Source organism: Musca autumnalis, unplaced genomic scaffold, assembly GCF_047663935.1.
Source record: "Musca autumnalis isolate F117 unplaced genomic scaffold, ASM4766393v1 scaffold_5, whole genome shotgun sequence".
Taxonomy (NCBI): domain Eukaryota; kingdom Metazoa; phylum Arthropoda; class Insecta; order Diptera; family Muscidae; genus Musca; species Musca autumnalis.
The window spans coordinates 141611785-141628721 of NW_027412088.1; the positions used below are offsets into that span (position 1 = coordinate 141611785).

A 16937-nucleotide genomic window follows, 5' to 3' on the forward strand; every position below is an offset into this window, starting at 1 on the left:
CCTGAAATCGGGTGGTGCCGCTATATGGGGCCATAGGAAAAAATTGACCCATATTGGTTTTGGTTTCATATTCATGTATTGTCATCCAAATCTGAAAAGTGGAATGGAAGTTCCTAACTTCCCCCTTCATAACACCATCCCTACGAACAACTCTTACGAACTTTCGAAGTTCCTAACTTCCACCTCCTTAGCACCATCCTTACAAACAACCCCACCGAACTTTCAAAAATCTCCTCCGACCTCCGGACAACCTCCTCCGAATTTTCGAAAATCCGAACAACCACCTCCGCACTTCCGAACATAATCCTCGGAACCTCCGAACAACCTCCACCGAACACCCGAAAAACTTCCACCTTCAACGGAAACCCATATCCAAATTACAGTCAATTTAGGCGGAATACATACATATGTAGGTACATGCTAAAAATATGTAGATAAAAGCTATATGGGGGCTATACCAAAACGTGGATCTTGTTCACAATTTTCGGTGGGAAGTTTTTGTACCGTTTGGAAACACAATTGCCAAGTTACAGCCAAATCGGGCTAAAAATTAAGATAAAATACTCAGAAAGGGACTCGAAAGTGACTCCCTGTAGTGATTAAAAAGAGTTCAATTTAAAATACAACAATAACCCAGCCAGCATTTTTTTAAAATTTTAATCAAATTCGAGTCTTTTTGATCCGACTGCACGATTAAAAAGCTGGAATATGAGCTCATTTTCTGATCATAAATGACTCCTTTGTCGGTAGGAAAACATAACCTCAGGCGACTCGTCCAAACAAATCACAAATGAGACTTCCTCTGCATTAGTTTCGAGTCATTTTTGCCCATTTTCTGATAGTATATAAAGTCTTTTTCGAGTCGTATTTCAATCATTTATTGGTGATTTGTTGATTACTTTGGGACTCTTTTTTGAGTCTTTTTTGGGTCATGTTTATAATCGTTTATGAGTCTTTAGGGAGTCATTTATTAGACAAAATAAATTAAAAGAAATTTCTCTTTATTATTTTTTGTTTCTTTCCTTTGTTTTGTTGTCTTTTCTGCTTTGTTATGTCTTTTAATTATTCTTTATGTTGCGCGGTGAGTATACTGCTTCTTCATTTCACTTGGCAAAACCTGAACATGTGTTGTGTTGTCTTAATATTGTTACGGAATTAGATTTAACTAATCTCCGTGTAGACAGGGTTCGTTTTAAATTACGTTTCTACAATGCTTTATTTACTTTATTACACTTATTCGGAACCGACTTTAATTACTAAGCACACAGCAAGTCTCTAGTTAGCACGCAGCAATTCTTTAACCGATCTGTTCAGTTCAACGCTTAAAACACAACTCAACTCGTCATTGCCAGTTCCCCTGTATTTATATCCCAAAGTCTCCCTGTTCGAGAGTCCTCTAGAAAATGTCTGGCAACTCCTCGAATATGTACAACGAACACACAGACGCACATTCGCACTAAGCGAACAACCAGACTCACATACATGGGGAATGATCAATGACGTAATTACAACAACAAATAAATGCAAGAAAAGAAGTAACAAACTAAACGATAATTACATGATTATGGCAAAACAAACAAAAGAACATTAACAAAAGGTAATGTAACGACTAGAATGATGAAGAGAGTTCTACATGGTAGTTGTTGTTGCTTAAATAAAATAACTGCGTAATAAAACGTTACGTTACAATTCAAATTTTTAAATTAACGGAAATTAAACTAAATTAACTTCAACCTATCAGTTACATTCATAACAATATTATACGTTACATTTATATCAAAGTTTTGTAGAAAGTGTATATGAGAATTATTTACAACCAAACAAAAATAAAACAAAACAATCAGTTTTTAATCACCTAACTGTTCAAAATATGATCAGAATATACATAATTATAATCACTTTTCAAACACCTGCATGACCCTTTTTTGATTAAGCATTTTTCAATCTTCCAGATGATCAAAATGTGACAATAAATAACAAAAAATTGTCACATTTTAAACACCTCAATGATTTATTTGTGATTGCTACACATTTGTTGTTGTATTTTAAATTAAACTCTTTTTAATCATTACAGGGAGTCACTTTCGAGTCCCTTTCTGATCACACAAGCGACTTAATCAATTTTTGATCACCAAAAGGACTCTTAAAAGACTCCTCAATGTGATTTTTGACAAAACAGTCTTCTAAATGCTATCTGGGAAATGTGTAGCAATCACAAATTAGTCATTGAAGTGTTTAAAATGTGACCATTTTTTGTTATTTATTGTCACATTTTGATCATCTGGAAGATTGAAAAGTGCTTAATCAAAAAAGGGTCATGCAGGTGTTTGAAAAGTGATTATAATTATGTATCTTCTGATCATATTTTGAACAGTTAGGTGATTAAAAACTGATTGCTTTGTTTTATTTTTATTTGGTTGTAAATAAAAAAAATTAAATTCTCATATACACTTTCTACAAAATTTTGATATAAATGTAACGTATAATATTAAGTGTTTATACAAACACAACAGGTTTTGCCAAGTGAAATGAAGAAGCAGTATACTCACCGCCCAACATAAAGGATAATTAAAAGTCATAACAAAGCAGAAATGAAAACAAAGGAAAGGAAAGAAAAAGAGAATAAAGGGAAAATTCTTTTAATTTATTTCGTTTAATAAAAATACTCATAAATGACTCCCTAAAGATTCATAAACGATTATAAACATCGAAAAAGAGTCCCAAATTATTCAACAAATCACCAATAAATGATTGAAATACGAATCGAAAAAGACTTTATATACCATCAGAAAATGGGCAAAAATGACTCGAAATTAATCCAGAGGAAGACTCATTTGTTATTTGCTTAGACGAGTCGCCTGAGGTTATGTTTTCCTACCGACAAAGGAGTCATTTATGATCAGAAAATGAGCTCATATTCTAGCTTTTTAATCGTGCAGTCGGATCAAAAAAGACTCGAATTTGATTAAAATTTTCAAAAAATGCTGACTGGGTTAATTGCTTTGAACTAAACAGACACCAAAGAAAGTTAAATAAAACAACACGGTGCTCTTGTATCACATTTAAATGGAAGGTGCTTACACCTGGGAAGTTTTTGCGGATTCTGAAACTACAATGTTCATAGATGAAAAAAAAATAAAAAACTAAACAATCGCCGGAGCGCTTTTTAAGTTGGAATTTTTAAGGGTTTTTTAGGTTTTCACGATTTTGCTTGGAAACCACAAGTCCTATTGAAATCGGCCCAAAGAAAATGTTTTACCTATGAAAATTCTCTACAAGATTGGCTTTTATGATATCTTCGTAGTTTTTACCGTTATTGAGATATAAAAGTTCAAATTAGGACAATGGATTGACTGTATCGCCTCCTTATAAAAAAGGTGCACCTTAACTAACTTTGAATAAAAACCGCTTACAACAGGGAAGTTTTTGCGGATTTTGAAACAGCTTTGTTTATAGATGAGAAAAATCCAAAAAAAAAAAATCGCTCGATGGATTTTTTATAAAGATAAAGAAAATGTTGTTGCAGCGAAAATTCTATACAAGATTGTCTGATTGATATTTTACTAGGTTTTACCATTTTTGTGATATGGAGGTTGAGATCAAACGTTCAGATTTTTTCATAGGTCTTCACGATTTAGCTTGAAAACTGCAAATCCTTTCGAAATGGGACTAAAGAATATGTTGTTGCTGGCTTTCGCGATTTTTTTCTAGGTTGTACCGTTTTTGAGATATATAGGTTTAAGTTGGGAAATTACAGTAATGACATTGTTTTATAACACTGTGTGTCATTTTTTGAGTCATGGTTTATTAACCATATTCTGACACCGCAGCGTGATAGAAGACCATAAAATAGAAGACACGTGTCTATCTCATCAACTTCCGCGGTTCCAAAGGTTTTGAGCTTTAATGTAAAAAGGGGTCATTTTTCAAGACTATATCTTGCAAACTGTTAGGAATTTTGAATCTATCTCAGAGGCAAAGTTGTCGATCTTGTCTTAAGGAACAAAAATTGTGAACACATATAATCCATCATCTGCAAGGTCAAAATCGCCAAGGTCAAATTTCTTTTAAAAATTTTTCTCGGGTTTTGGTCTGCAGCTATCAAACCTATCATATTTGAAGCAACACCAACTAAAGGTAAAAATTAAATAACAAAGCAAATGGGATTTTTATCCTGTTTTCTCTGGTTCTGATCCACAGATACTAAACCGTTCAATATTCAAGAAAACAACCAACTGCAATAATTTAGCAAAGACATCAATGAACAACTTTGTGGAACATGCGAAATGTCTATGAACGGTTCTTAAAGGTGAAAAAAGCAAAAAACATTTGAAAATATTCAATTTTTACACTTTTTTCTCCGATTCTGGTCCAAAGATACCCAACCGCCCAAAAATTAGGGATACCGTCAGTATCCTTTGCATGCCTACAACCTCAAAAGTTGATGAGATAGGGAAAAACGGCGAGATACGTGTCTTTTATTTTTTGGTCTTCTATCAGACTGTGGTATCAGAATATGGTTAATAATTTTCGTGTTGCACAGTGTAAGGAGGCGATACAGTCAATCCATTGTCCTAATTTGAACTTCTATATCTCATTAACGGTAAAAACTACGAAGATATCATAAGAATCAATCTTGTAGAGCATTTTCATAGCTACAACATCTTCTTTAGTCCCATTTCAATAGGACTTGCGGTTTTCGAGCAAAATTGTGAAAACCTAAAAAACCCTCACAAAAGTCAACTTGAATCGCGATTTATTTAAAAAGCGCTCCGGTGATATTTTTAGTTTTTTTGATTTTTCTGATCTATGAACATTATTGTTTCACAATCAACAAAAACTTCCCAGGTGTAAGCACCTTCCAATTTAAATTTGATTCAAGAGCACCGTGACATTGTAAAAATGAACAAACAATTTTTCATAAAAAAATATTTTCGCATTTTTTTTTTTTGGTAAAATTGATATAGATATTTTATTTAATGTTATATAATGTTAATATATAGCATTTCTTCAGTGACTTATAATGAAATTCGACGAAGAATGTTTCTGTCTTTGACATCTCAGACACATCAACATATTTTAACGCAGTCACACAATACTTTTAATTTTATTAATTAGGTGTGGGCTATGCAAATTGAAAAACGTCGTCTTAGGAAAATTTGTCATCGAAAAACAACTTTCTTTAATTTTCATAGAAGAATTAGTTTTTATGTCGCGAAAGTTTATTCATGCAGAACACAATAATAGAAATAGAATTTAGGTATTTTTCAAAAACTTCTCATGTACATTTCATTATGAATCCAAATACGATGAGTAATTGAGTTTTATTTCTATTGACTGTTCTTTAGTGAGGCGTAAAACCGTTCTCAGTGTTTAGCTTCCGTGACGAATGGGTGACATACCAATAAAATAATGTTTAACTGAAATGAAATACATACTAAACGTTGATAGTTTGAGATTTGATATGGTTTTAAAGTGAAATAAAATGATAATAAAAATAGTACAAACATACATATGTACGTAAGCAAAGGTATTGGTGACAAATATAACATCTACCATTATCATGCAGGCATATAAACATATATTTTTCTGTCAAACTTTTTTGGCCGAATAGGGGTGATATCGTTATGGATTACTAAAGAGTACTACCAATTCTAAGCTGGCATGCAAATTATATTCATACATATTAATACATGCATCCTTGCTTGCAACCAATAATATATCTTAAAAATTTCTCCATGGTGTGGATGACCAGATTATCATCAGGTCAATTATTGGTTCACCATATTGAACCATAATAACGAAACAAGGAAAAAATCTTAACACCAGTATTAGATTTATGAGTTTCCTCCTTTGTATTGATGTTCGAATGGTGACATCTGTTTATTGCTCTTACGGATCCAGCAGTTTGAAGTGATGAAAGGACTATGTTTCTGGTCTACTGTTTTAGTTTATGTTCTTACTTCATCTATTCTCCTTTATGCTAACCACTCAAAAACCGTAAGGCATTTTGAAAATATGTTACAATTTATGGACAAAGTAGGGATATTTATGGTTATAAGTTACCGCAGTATGGAAACAGCATCAGCAGGAAAGCAATATGAAATGGCAAATACTTTGGCAACACTTGTTAGTCAAACGGGCATCTCAGGCATCTTAATTTCCCTTTCCTGCTGCATACCGCTCTCATTAATTTTTTTACTTTGTTCGTTCGATTGAAGAGGTTTATGACATTCTTAACGGTTGCCAATGAAATATGTTTATTGCTGGTCGTGGTAATTGTAACGGTAACATTGCGGTGTTGTTGTATGGTTTAGTTAAAATCTTGTTTAAAATGTGTTGAATTGATATTCGAATGATAGGGAATTTGAGTGGTGTTGTATTGAAATATGAAAATACTTAAATATCTGTAGCTTATCAATTATTATAGACATTTTACCACTTGTTGATATAGCTTTGATAAAGCCATATAAAGGCACCCCACGATTTTAAGTATTTTGATCGTTCTGCAACCGATTTGAATAATTTGATATTATAGGTTCCTACTAATTTCCAGTTTATTTAAGGTTTTAGCTTCATTACTACCGTTTTCGCTACTGCTCTAAAATTCGTGTTTTAATTGGGCTCAAAACTTGTTTTTGATTATTGCCTTATTTATAGTATGCATTTTTATGTCCGTTCATAATGAATGTGAATGTGGAATGTGGATGTTTTGGATATGATTCTATATTCTCAACTATATTAAAATTCATTTCAAGAATCAGACGATTTATGTAAATTTAAGTATTCTACAATTCATGTATTAAACTCCTCCTAGAAATAAGACTTGGCTAAGACTTTCCCGAATAAGATTTTCTTGATCCTACCATGAATTTAGAGTTGCTAGTCTTTGATACCCGAGCGTAGATTTTGCGGTAGTTTGTATGGAGCGGGCGTTTATTTACCATTGCTTTATCTGCCGACAGCCAAGAAATTATTCGACCGTTGCACTATAGATAATTTGCCCAGTTTTTGAGGCAAAAAGTCGGTTTTGCAACTTTTAATAATAATAATTTTTAAGTTGGGATTGAAAAAAGAACATGTCAAAATATATTAATATGAATGATATTTTTGAAAATATCGTCATTATCGCGGTTTAAATAGCAGTCAAAGTGAGAATTTCGAAGAAAAACTAAAAAATATATATTGTGAGGCACATTTCAATGTATTTAAAACCGCGGAAAAATAAACCAAATATAAATATATGCAAAATGAAATAGATTGGCAATTGCGAGAGGAATTTATTTAATATATAATATAGTTAAAAAATTTTTGGTAGCGACTAAAAAACTCAAAAAGTCAGAAATAAATATTTTATTTTTCTTAAACTCACTTCATATAGACTTATACTAAATTGGCCGTGATTTTGCCACCTAGAACACGTTACTGAAAGTGTTCTGCTTTCGTATTACTAGGTTTCAAAACCCGATTTTACCCCTTTTGATATATATGAGATTTTGTTAGGTTACTTCGCAATAAAAAGTCTTAATATTGTGGAAGTTTGGTTTGAAGAAATTAATAATAAATATAAAAAATATTGTTGTTCACAATTTCATTGCAAGTAAAATAAGTAATGGCGACGAATTGTTCGTTATATCCGTGGTTTTCTATAAACGGTGCGGCAGTAGTAAGCTTTATTTTATCTCTCTTTTACATATTAATCATTGATACGGCTTAAAGGAGTACTAAACTAGTATTTATTAACATATATTCAAAAATATACAAAACTGTAGTAACAATTCGTTGGAAAATCTACTCGCGGGGACAAAATTTTTGTTACTTACTACCGTGATCGTTTTCAACAGTTCCTTGTGTATAAGAAAACTAATGAAAATGGCTTTGGAAAAAATAGCTTTGTTCGTTATAGTTGCTTATAACCGTTGTTCGTTTTATCCGAATTTATCTCTAAAAATCTTTGTTTTATCTCACTTTTACACATAAATAATTTAAAAAGTTAAAAAATCCTTTAATTCCGCTGTTATTAATTTTTGACTCAAAAACAGGACAAATTACCTATAGTGCGTTGGACTAAGGATATACTTTCTCCTAATACAATTTTATTGTCATGACAAGAGCAACAGCCGTGTGCTCACTATGTGTGTCCGTCCACATGTACATCCATCTTTCGGTCTTACTTACATAGGTGAGTTTCTTTAGAACATTTGTCCCATATGCCGAACTAAGATGAGATTTCTTCCCCTCACCTTTGAGTTGCTTTTTCCCAATTTGACATATCGCTACCACACCACATTGTGGTAAGGAGTAATATGTTTTTGTGCATTTGCATGTAACATGCAAAACCGTGCATGGTGGGAATCGGTTCAGGTTTGGATATAGCTTTCATATAGATTTTCGGCCGATCTCTTGTATTTCTTGTGCCAAGTTTGTCCTATTTTGACGAAATTAACAAATGTCACCAAATTCGGACTAGAAATAAGTTTGCCAAGTTATATGGAAGTGGGTTCAGATTTAGATATAGCTCTCATATATATTTTCGACCGATGTGATGGAATTTGATCTAGAAATAAGTTCCCCAATTTTTGTTGATAACGGTTCAGATTTGGAGGATGGCTATTGGAAAATTTGTCGCAAAAATTTCGTCAAATTATATTAAAATCGTGGTGGTGCAGAGTAGTATCCTAGATTTTTCTTTTCTTTGTTTTTCATAGCCTTCAACCAAAATTTGTATCGTTCTTATGGAGAAAGTACGTCACATGTTAATCTACTTACTCTAAAGGGTGTTAAAAATATTTCCCTAGGTGACACCATGGACAAGCGAGTGTCCACTTGAGATGAATAATGGACCTAGATAAATCATGTGTTTTGTCATGTCAAAGCCGGTCAGCACCTTTTCTTGGTATCTTTCACTCTCACCGACTGGGTGACGTGCCCATCTAAGCCTTGTAATCACTCACTCTTCAGGTCGCAATTTTGTTCGGATCGCTTTTTGGGGGCTTGGAGGGGAAAAACATCTTTATTTCGGTAGTGGTAGGTTAATGTTTAGGAGTACATTAACTGAAATAAAGAACGCAGATATCGCAATAGGTGCTAACCTCTCCCATTTTTATTGTTATACCCTCCACCGTATACTAGTATAGAGGGTACTTTTGAAAGTTTCAGCCACATTATCTTACCAAAGTGGCTAGAATTTGGTATTTAGTCTTCTTTGGGCTACAAAACGTTTCTCCCATAGTAGGTAAATTCCGATTTTCAGTATTTTAAAGGTTTTAGCCACTTTATTTTACAGGAATGGGTAAAATTTGGTATATAGTCTTCGTTGGGCATATACGAGGGTTGTTCGATAAATTTCTGGCCTAACAATGAAAACGCGAATATTTATTATCAAAAATGGGTTTTTTATTTTCTAAAGTTGTCTTCAGCATGATTTATACACTCTTGTTTGCGCTCAAACCACTTGTTGAAGCACTTTTTCCACTCCCATTTATACACCTCCAAAATGTCAGTTTTGCACTTTTCTACAGCATTTTCTGTCGATTGCTGGTATTTTTCCAGCTCATACGCATAGTTCCAGGGTTCGTTACCTGGATCCATCTTATAAAAGACTTGAAGCACCGTGATCATTCTTTTTGGAAATTTCTGCACCGATCTCCCGGTATATAACATGGTGATCTTGCATTATCCGTTCACGCACGGCTTAAACTTTTTTCTGGCACACCCTCACGACCTTCGTTTTTAGCGAGTGTCGGCCACGATTGAATTCATTAATCCAGTTTTTCATAGTGCTATTGCATGGCCTTTTATCGTCATACAAAGATTTAATTTTATCGATGCACTCTTGCCGAAATAATCTACGTTAAAATTGTGAAAAAGATCAAAGGAAAATGTTCACAGGTGAATTCAATTTTTTTGCAAAATGATTTTTTCAAGTCACTGTCCTGAGTACGTTTAGGCTAAAACTGTCAAACTTAAAAAAAAATCAAATGGCGCCTGCCAACACGCTTTATTGTCTAGGCCAGAAAGATATTGTCTAAAGTAGCATATGTTGGCCAATACAATCATTCTTCTTATTTCACAACTGATTTGTTTTTCTTTCTTAACTGAGTCTTTTCCAGGATATATCGCAACGTAAATAAATGCCAATGGTGGATTAGTCAGGTCTAACTAACCGATCATGACCGTGGACCTTGTCTTTTACACAATATACGAGTATCTGACAATACCCTTTAGTTTTTGATTATAATTTGAGGACGCAGTATTATCTCCTTTCTTGTATGCATGGCATAGGATGTTCACGTTCAAATCAACGGGTACTAGTTCCTCCTGCCAGATGGTGCTAACTAGCTGAAGCATACATTTTCTCAGCGTGTCGCCATCAATATTAAACAGTTATCGCTTCCGGCGGCCTTGTTAATCAGCCAGATTTTTCAACCTTTACGTATTCTTTATATTTGAGTATGCATTTGCGGCTGTTTGCATGGAATGGCCAATACTTAGCCACTGTGTTGATATGTTACACTGTGTAACATTTTTAAGGTGATCTTGTGCAAACAATTCGAACTGAGGATTTTTTGAAAGTACAGACCCAAACGACAAGATACCCTAGTTTGGTTTTGTTGTGTCAGATCCAGCTCGCATTTTATGGCCCCATCTAAACATGGTTAAATATTGAGTTTTTAAAGAAATTCGGGGCTATATCTCTGAAACCAATGCGAATCTTCTTCTGACCTCTGAAGCAAATTTGTAGATAAGGACAAGAATAAAATATTTGAAGAAATAATGAACTCGAAAAACTATATTTCTTGCCTCAAATTTTACAATTTTTATACATTTCTCCATTTCTCCAAAACCGAAAAATATTCCCTGGAATGTAATACATAACTCTTCAGAACATGCCATTGTTGTAAAATGCCTCTATGTCGTTGTTTTCAGTACATTTTCAACGTCGATTTAATAAAAATGTCAATAATGTAGTGAAGTCCGAGATGCGAGAATAAACTGTTGGTGTGAACTGTGTTTGAAATACGTTTTGTAAAAGATATGACGCAAAATACCTCTGAAACAACATGAAGTAATCATTTTAGAGTTTCAGAATGTTCTAAAGAATTGTTGAGAACTTTATTTGGAAGATTTTTGCAAAAGGTTACTTGGTTCAATTCCCTATAGTTTAGCCGATACCATGGCACAATAATACAGGTACAGCGACAAAAACAGCTGATCTTCATACCAGTTGTCAAAATGCATTATTAGCTGTATTCCTTTACTTACCTGAGGTTACCATTTTTACCATTTGTTACCATTTTTAACCTGCAAAGCGTTCCTTAACCCCGAAAAGTGGCAAAACTGGAAGCAATTTTTAAGAGAGTGAGAGTGCAGAGAGAGTGAAAATGGCTTTCTCTTCTACCACAGGTTACCAGCAAAATTTCTGCAGTTAAAAATGGCAGAACTGATTTTTCGACTTTTGTTTGACGATTATTTCACAATAAAAAAGAAAATGGATGCTGCCAGATCTACCATTTTCCGTTCCTTTACTTTTCTGGTAAAAATGTTCATGAGAGAGCAATTTTGAGCAATTTTGACACTTTTCTCTTTTACCACCCTTACCATTAAAAAAATAAAGGAACAAAGCTATTGTGAATAAAATCACATACAAAATGTAAACAAGCAATTCACGGTAATGCATCATTGTGAGCAAATTTGACGTTTGACGACCATGGCCGATACTGACCAGAATTTCAGCAATTATGTAAAATTTTCTATATTTTATAATTTTTGATGCCCTAGATGGAGTTTTTCTTATGTGTTTTTTTTCAAAAGATAAGTTCTACTAGTTTAGGGCTACAATATTGCTAAAGACAGCAAGGTCAAATTCCTATTCGTTTCTGAGATAAAGGCCTGATATATGCAAAAAAGTGTAGATTTAGCCCGGTTTAGGTGAGGCCATAAAATCCGAACTAGATCTGACAGGACAAAACCCTACTAGGGTTTTTATAGTCTAAATATGTACTTTCAAAAATGCATACTAGAAGTTGTTTGCATTTTCAGTGTTGCATAGTGAAATCAACTAAAAAACCTTTAAAATAGCGTTACATAACGATAAACAACATTTTTTAATTTTCATGATTTTGGTCAAGTTGGTTTGTTTCCATTTTGTTTGATTAATCAAATTAATTGGAAGGTAGGTTTTTACTCCCGGATAATAGAGTTTTCTATCTTGGATAATGCAGGTTCCCGGATAATCGATTCACGGATAATCGAGGTTTGACTGTAATTGCATTTAAATTTTGACCCAAAAAGTTTTACTGAAAAAATTATCGTATTTTATCTCTCCTGAAATTTTTTTAATGCATCGATATGTCTTCTAAAATATACATATTGCAAAAAATTATAAACTAGTATCTACATATTTTTATTAAAAAATATTATTTTGTCCAAGTTGGACAAAAACAGTACAAAATGTGTTATGTCGCCCTCCACCTAATAATAACGCAGCGTATAGTACGCATTCATTTAGCCCAAATATCATACGTCAAGCATGGTCGAACAGCATGGCAACGCTATCATGACAAACCGGCTATGTATACGCATGTGAAGCAACACGAAATAAAATTGCAAGCATTGCAATAGAACGAGTCGCCGCGGTTGGACAAAGAGATAAAGTGTTTGTTAGCGAAATCAAAGAAAATTCTGGAGGATTTACAATTCCTCCGCATAACTGGTGAAACAAAGTTTTTTATATTCTTATTGGGATTTCCAAAGAATAAGGTGAGTGGTGAAACACTGAATTTCCACCCACATTATGTAGGGCAAAACAGTTTATAAATTTTTGTTAAAATTTTTACAGAAATTGCGCGCTGAAATGAATAACTGTACCCTTAGTATCTGGGTCCACGTGTCGGTGTACGGTATTTAACACCACGTGCCCTCATACGCACGATACCGTTGCTTAAATCTGTCATTTCCACGTGTACAGTTCCACCAAAACAAAACTTGTATTGGAATCAAAAAGCTCGGATGGAGATAAACAGTGAACTAACAGACGAAATTGAAATATCAAGAGGAGTGAGACAGGGGTGCATATTGTCCCCCTTGCTGTTCAACATTTATTCCCAGAAAATATTTAAGGAAGCCATTGGAAGTGAACGAATAGGAGTAAAAGTACATGGTGTAATAATCAACAACATACGCTATGCAGATGACACTGCAATAATAGCTGACAGTATATCTGGTCTACAAAAGCTCATAGACAAAGTTACTTGTGCGAGCGAAATGTATGGCCTAAAAATAAACATTAAAAAAACCAAATACATGGTTGTGAGTAGGAAGAACGATCAATATAACACCACACTAAAAATTAAAAATAATAATATTGAACGAGTCAAAAATTTTACATATCTTGGGGTATTATTAAACGAAAAATGGGATTCGTCAAACGAAATTAAACGACGTATAGAGATGGCCAGAGATGCCTTTTTCAAGTATAAAAAAGTATTAACAAACCACGACATAAGCCTCACAACAAAAGCCAGATTTGTGAAATGTTATATCTGGTCTGTACTACTCTACGCAGTTGAGACGTGGACCATCAAAATTACCGATGAGAAAAAGCTTGAATCCTTCGAAATATGGGTCTACCGAAGGATTTTAAAGATACCCTGGACCGACCATGTATCAAACCAGGAGGTTCTAAGAAGAATGGGATTAGAAAGACAACTGCTGCAACATGCCAAATCTCGAAAAATTGCATACCTGGGACATCTCATGAGAAATGACAAATATAAGTTTCTGCAAACCATTATAAAAGGTAAAATAGAAGGAAAAAGAGGAAGAGGTAGAAGAGAACTGAACTGGATGAAAAATATCCAAGACTGGACAGGCTGCCGAGATGAAGGAAATGTGATTTCGGCTGCAAGAAATAGAGAGCTGTTTATGCCTGAATAATCATTATAATATAAATATGAAATTATATTAACACATTTAAAATTCTATTGTATGATCGCTTATATCCGGATAACGGATTTGCAAATAAAGAAGAAGTTGAACGTTTTTCCTAACAAGCATTCTTTGATGTCCAACAGCTGGATCCCACGCTAACATCTGTGGGTTATAATAAAGGCGTATCAATTAACTCGTTCAGGTTAACACCAAGCAATACCTTGGCAGAAATAGGAAATTAATGACTTTAGGAGATTACGGAGATTTGCAGGTGCAACCCCACCAAGCAGCGACGCCATCAACATCTACGGCTCCGATACACCGCAGCACATGTCGGTCTACATGGTAATTTGACCAGCACCGGCAATAGGGAAGGCACATCATCCATCGAATGTGCAATAACCACAGTTCCTAATTAAACTTTTTGTCACCTCCTGGTCCTAATGACAATCACTTACACATCACCGGGAATGGTCAACCATCATCTATCATCAACATCTTGTCGCAAGTAACCACGTGTATACACCACCTACGTCATTGGAAAAAAAAGTTTGTTTGGAAGTCATTGCCTTCGAGGTCCACAAGCCCAAACCATAACCGACACGACGGCGACACCAGTCTACGTCCATGGCGAACCGCTTTTGAATTGTGGAGCACTTGGTTTTTTTGCAAACATCTTTTCCATGACACCAATGACGAATGTCCAAGTCTTCCTAAAGTCATCTACACCTAATTACATCGGAACTAACAACATCAAGTAGTTCGCCTCTAAGAACACACATAATAATATTATATTCTACATGGACATCATCACAGACAAATTCAATATTGGATACTTTCTCACCAGCACCCATACACCCCCATAGCCACATTCAGTTTTGAACACTTTTTTTACCAGCACCCATACACCACCATAGCCACATTCAGTTTGGATACTTTTCACCAACAGTCATACATCACCAGAAGCCACCCACCTTTTCCAGACCTCACCATAGACAAGCCGTTAAAGCACACATCACCACATATATCATCCCATATTCATCAAAATCCATCAACATTCTAAATTGACAGACGACTACTGTTTGAGGATCAATCCGAGATAAGTACCTTATAAGATTAAGCGTAAGTCCAAATCATAGAGAATTGAAGGACATTGTTGTTAGTGATCATTGTAATTTGCAAATGATTAACTGCATAAAGTCCTAAATTTGAAGTTTATTAGCGGAATTATTTAGATATTTTAATATTATTATCAACTCGTGATTATATACCCAGTATTATTATACAGTAAAATTATAGGCCACACCGAGGCATAATTTATAGAAGTTAAAAGTGATTATTCAATATTTCTTTGACATTTTATTTTCAATAACAATAATGTTGTTTTTGTAAAATCGTTCGTTGTTGTAATTCATGCAACTACCTTCTATAAATTCGCCTTGGGCCACATTTATAAAAGTGTTAATATTTGCCATATTATAGTGATTGTTTTTTTTACACGAGTATATACATACATCAATTTCACGACGAACTCAATTGTATCAGACATAAACTGTGGTTTTGATGTTCATTGAATTAGTTCACGCTACGCCGAAGCATACTTTTAGGCATACCCGAATTTACCCAAACTATGAATTTATAATTGTTGTTAGCATTTAGTGATATGGTTTTCCCATTTGTTTTTTTTGAACATTGACTATACAGTACCCGTCTTATACTAGTCGAGCTCGAGTAGGTAGGGTGATTTCGATATAGACAAATTGCACAATAGATGGGAGCATCATCGTAAAACTATAGTTCATATATTTTTTTTTTTTTGCCTTAGTATAACACATAATAAATTATACCATAATATCGTTAATTATAAGTCCTATAATATCAATAAGCATTTGAATAAGCTTATTAACCCATTGTTTATAAACCACTTATAGAATAAAACCATAGGTATGAAATGATTTTCAAACAATTATAAACAACATTTATAATGGATTAAAAATCAACATAAAGGTAAGGTAAAGGTACAGGTTCAGTCAACAGAATTTTTGGGAGCCATCATCATTGATGAGGCTCATTGGGGATTTGTGTAGAAATCCATTGGGAGGGCAAGGTAACCCAGCAAACACCTTGGGTACCATCAACAACAACAACAACTTTAATTCTTTTGAATTTAAATAAGCATTTCCTTTTTTTGTGATTTTGTGATTGATAATGAATCAATTTGTTTATGGCTGGTCAGGAGTGGCCACTGAGCTAGGCCGAATTTCTTCAATGGCAAGTGTATACCAGCGACATCTTGGTATGCCTCATTCCCCCTTTACACTCCCGAATTAGTTACATAACAATGGCGCCCAACGTTAAAGCCAATGTCTTGGGTTCTACTCCCATCAATGGGAATTGTTCCTGTACATTAGGTGTATGAATTTTTGTTTGATTGGTTTTCAGTATGTCTTGAGTTGTTGTTATATTACAACATACCAATTGCGACTTAAGGTCAATTAAATTTTAACATCATTTCTTGAATTTCATCTTAAAGAAAAGAGTTTTAGTCGTCTTGCAAGCCTGAGTTTATGTCTAGCTGCAATTTTGTGACAAAACTTCTGCGTTATTGAATTCATACTTCGACTTTCTTTAAAGCTTTATAATATATTGTCATCTGCAGTTGATTATTTATGATCATTTGCATGATTTGCGATATTATAGATGCTTTAATATATTGATTTATTAGAATGGAAATTTTTGGGGAAAATTTTTGACTACGTTTTTGAAAGATGTTGAAGATTGTTTGTTGTTGTTGATTTTTTTTGTTTATCTTGGCTGATACCTTAACCTTCTACCGATTACCTTATACATTTTATGAACAAATTTTGACCTGCAATTATTTGAACTTTTTCTGAGAAATATTGAAAATAAAGTTAGTGATATTGATTCGATTGTTGGCACGTTTAAGACATATTAGTTTTCATTTTTATCTGGCACCTGCACTAGTAACATCTTTTGGCAAATTT

General features: G+C 33.9%; 1 long non-coding RNA gene across 1 annotated transcript; it reads left to right on the forward strand.

The window, feature by feature from the left end:
* The first annotated feature begins 12560 nt into the window (after window positions 1–12560).
* Window positions 12561–16878, forward strand: LOC141405217 (uncharacterized). Its single transcript, XR_012413162.1, has 2 exons — window positions 12561–12762; window positions 12842–16878. It is a non-coding gene; the product is annotated as an uncharacterized lncRNA (long non-coding RNA).
* Window positions 16879–16937: the final 59 nt, after the last annotated feature.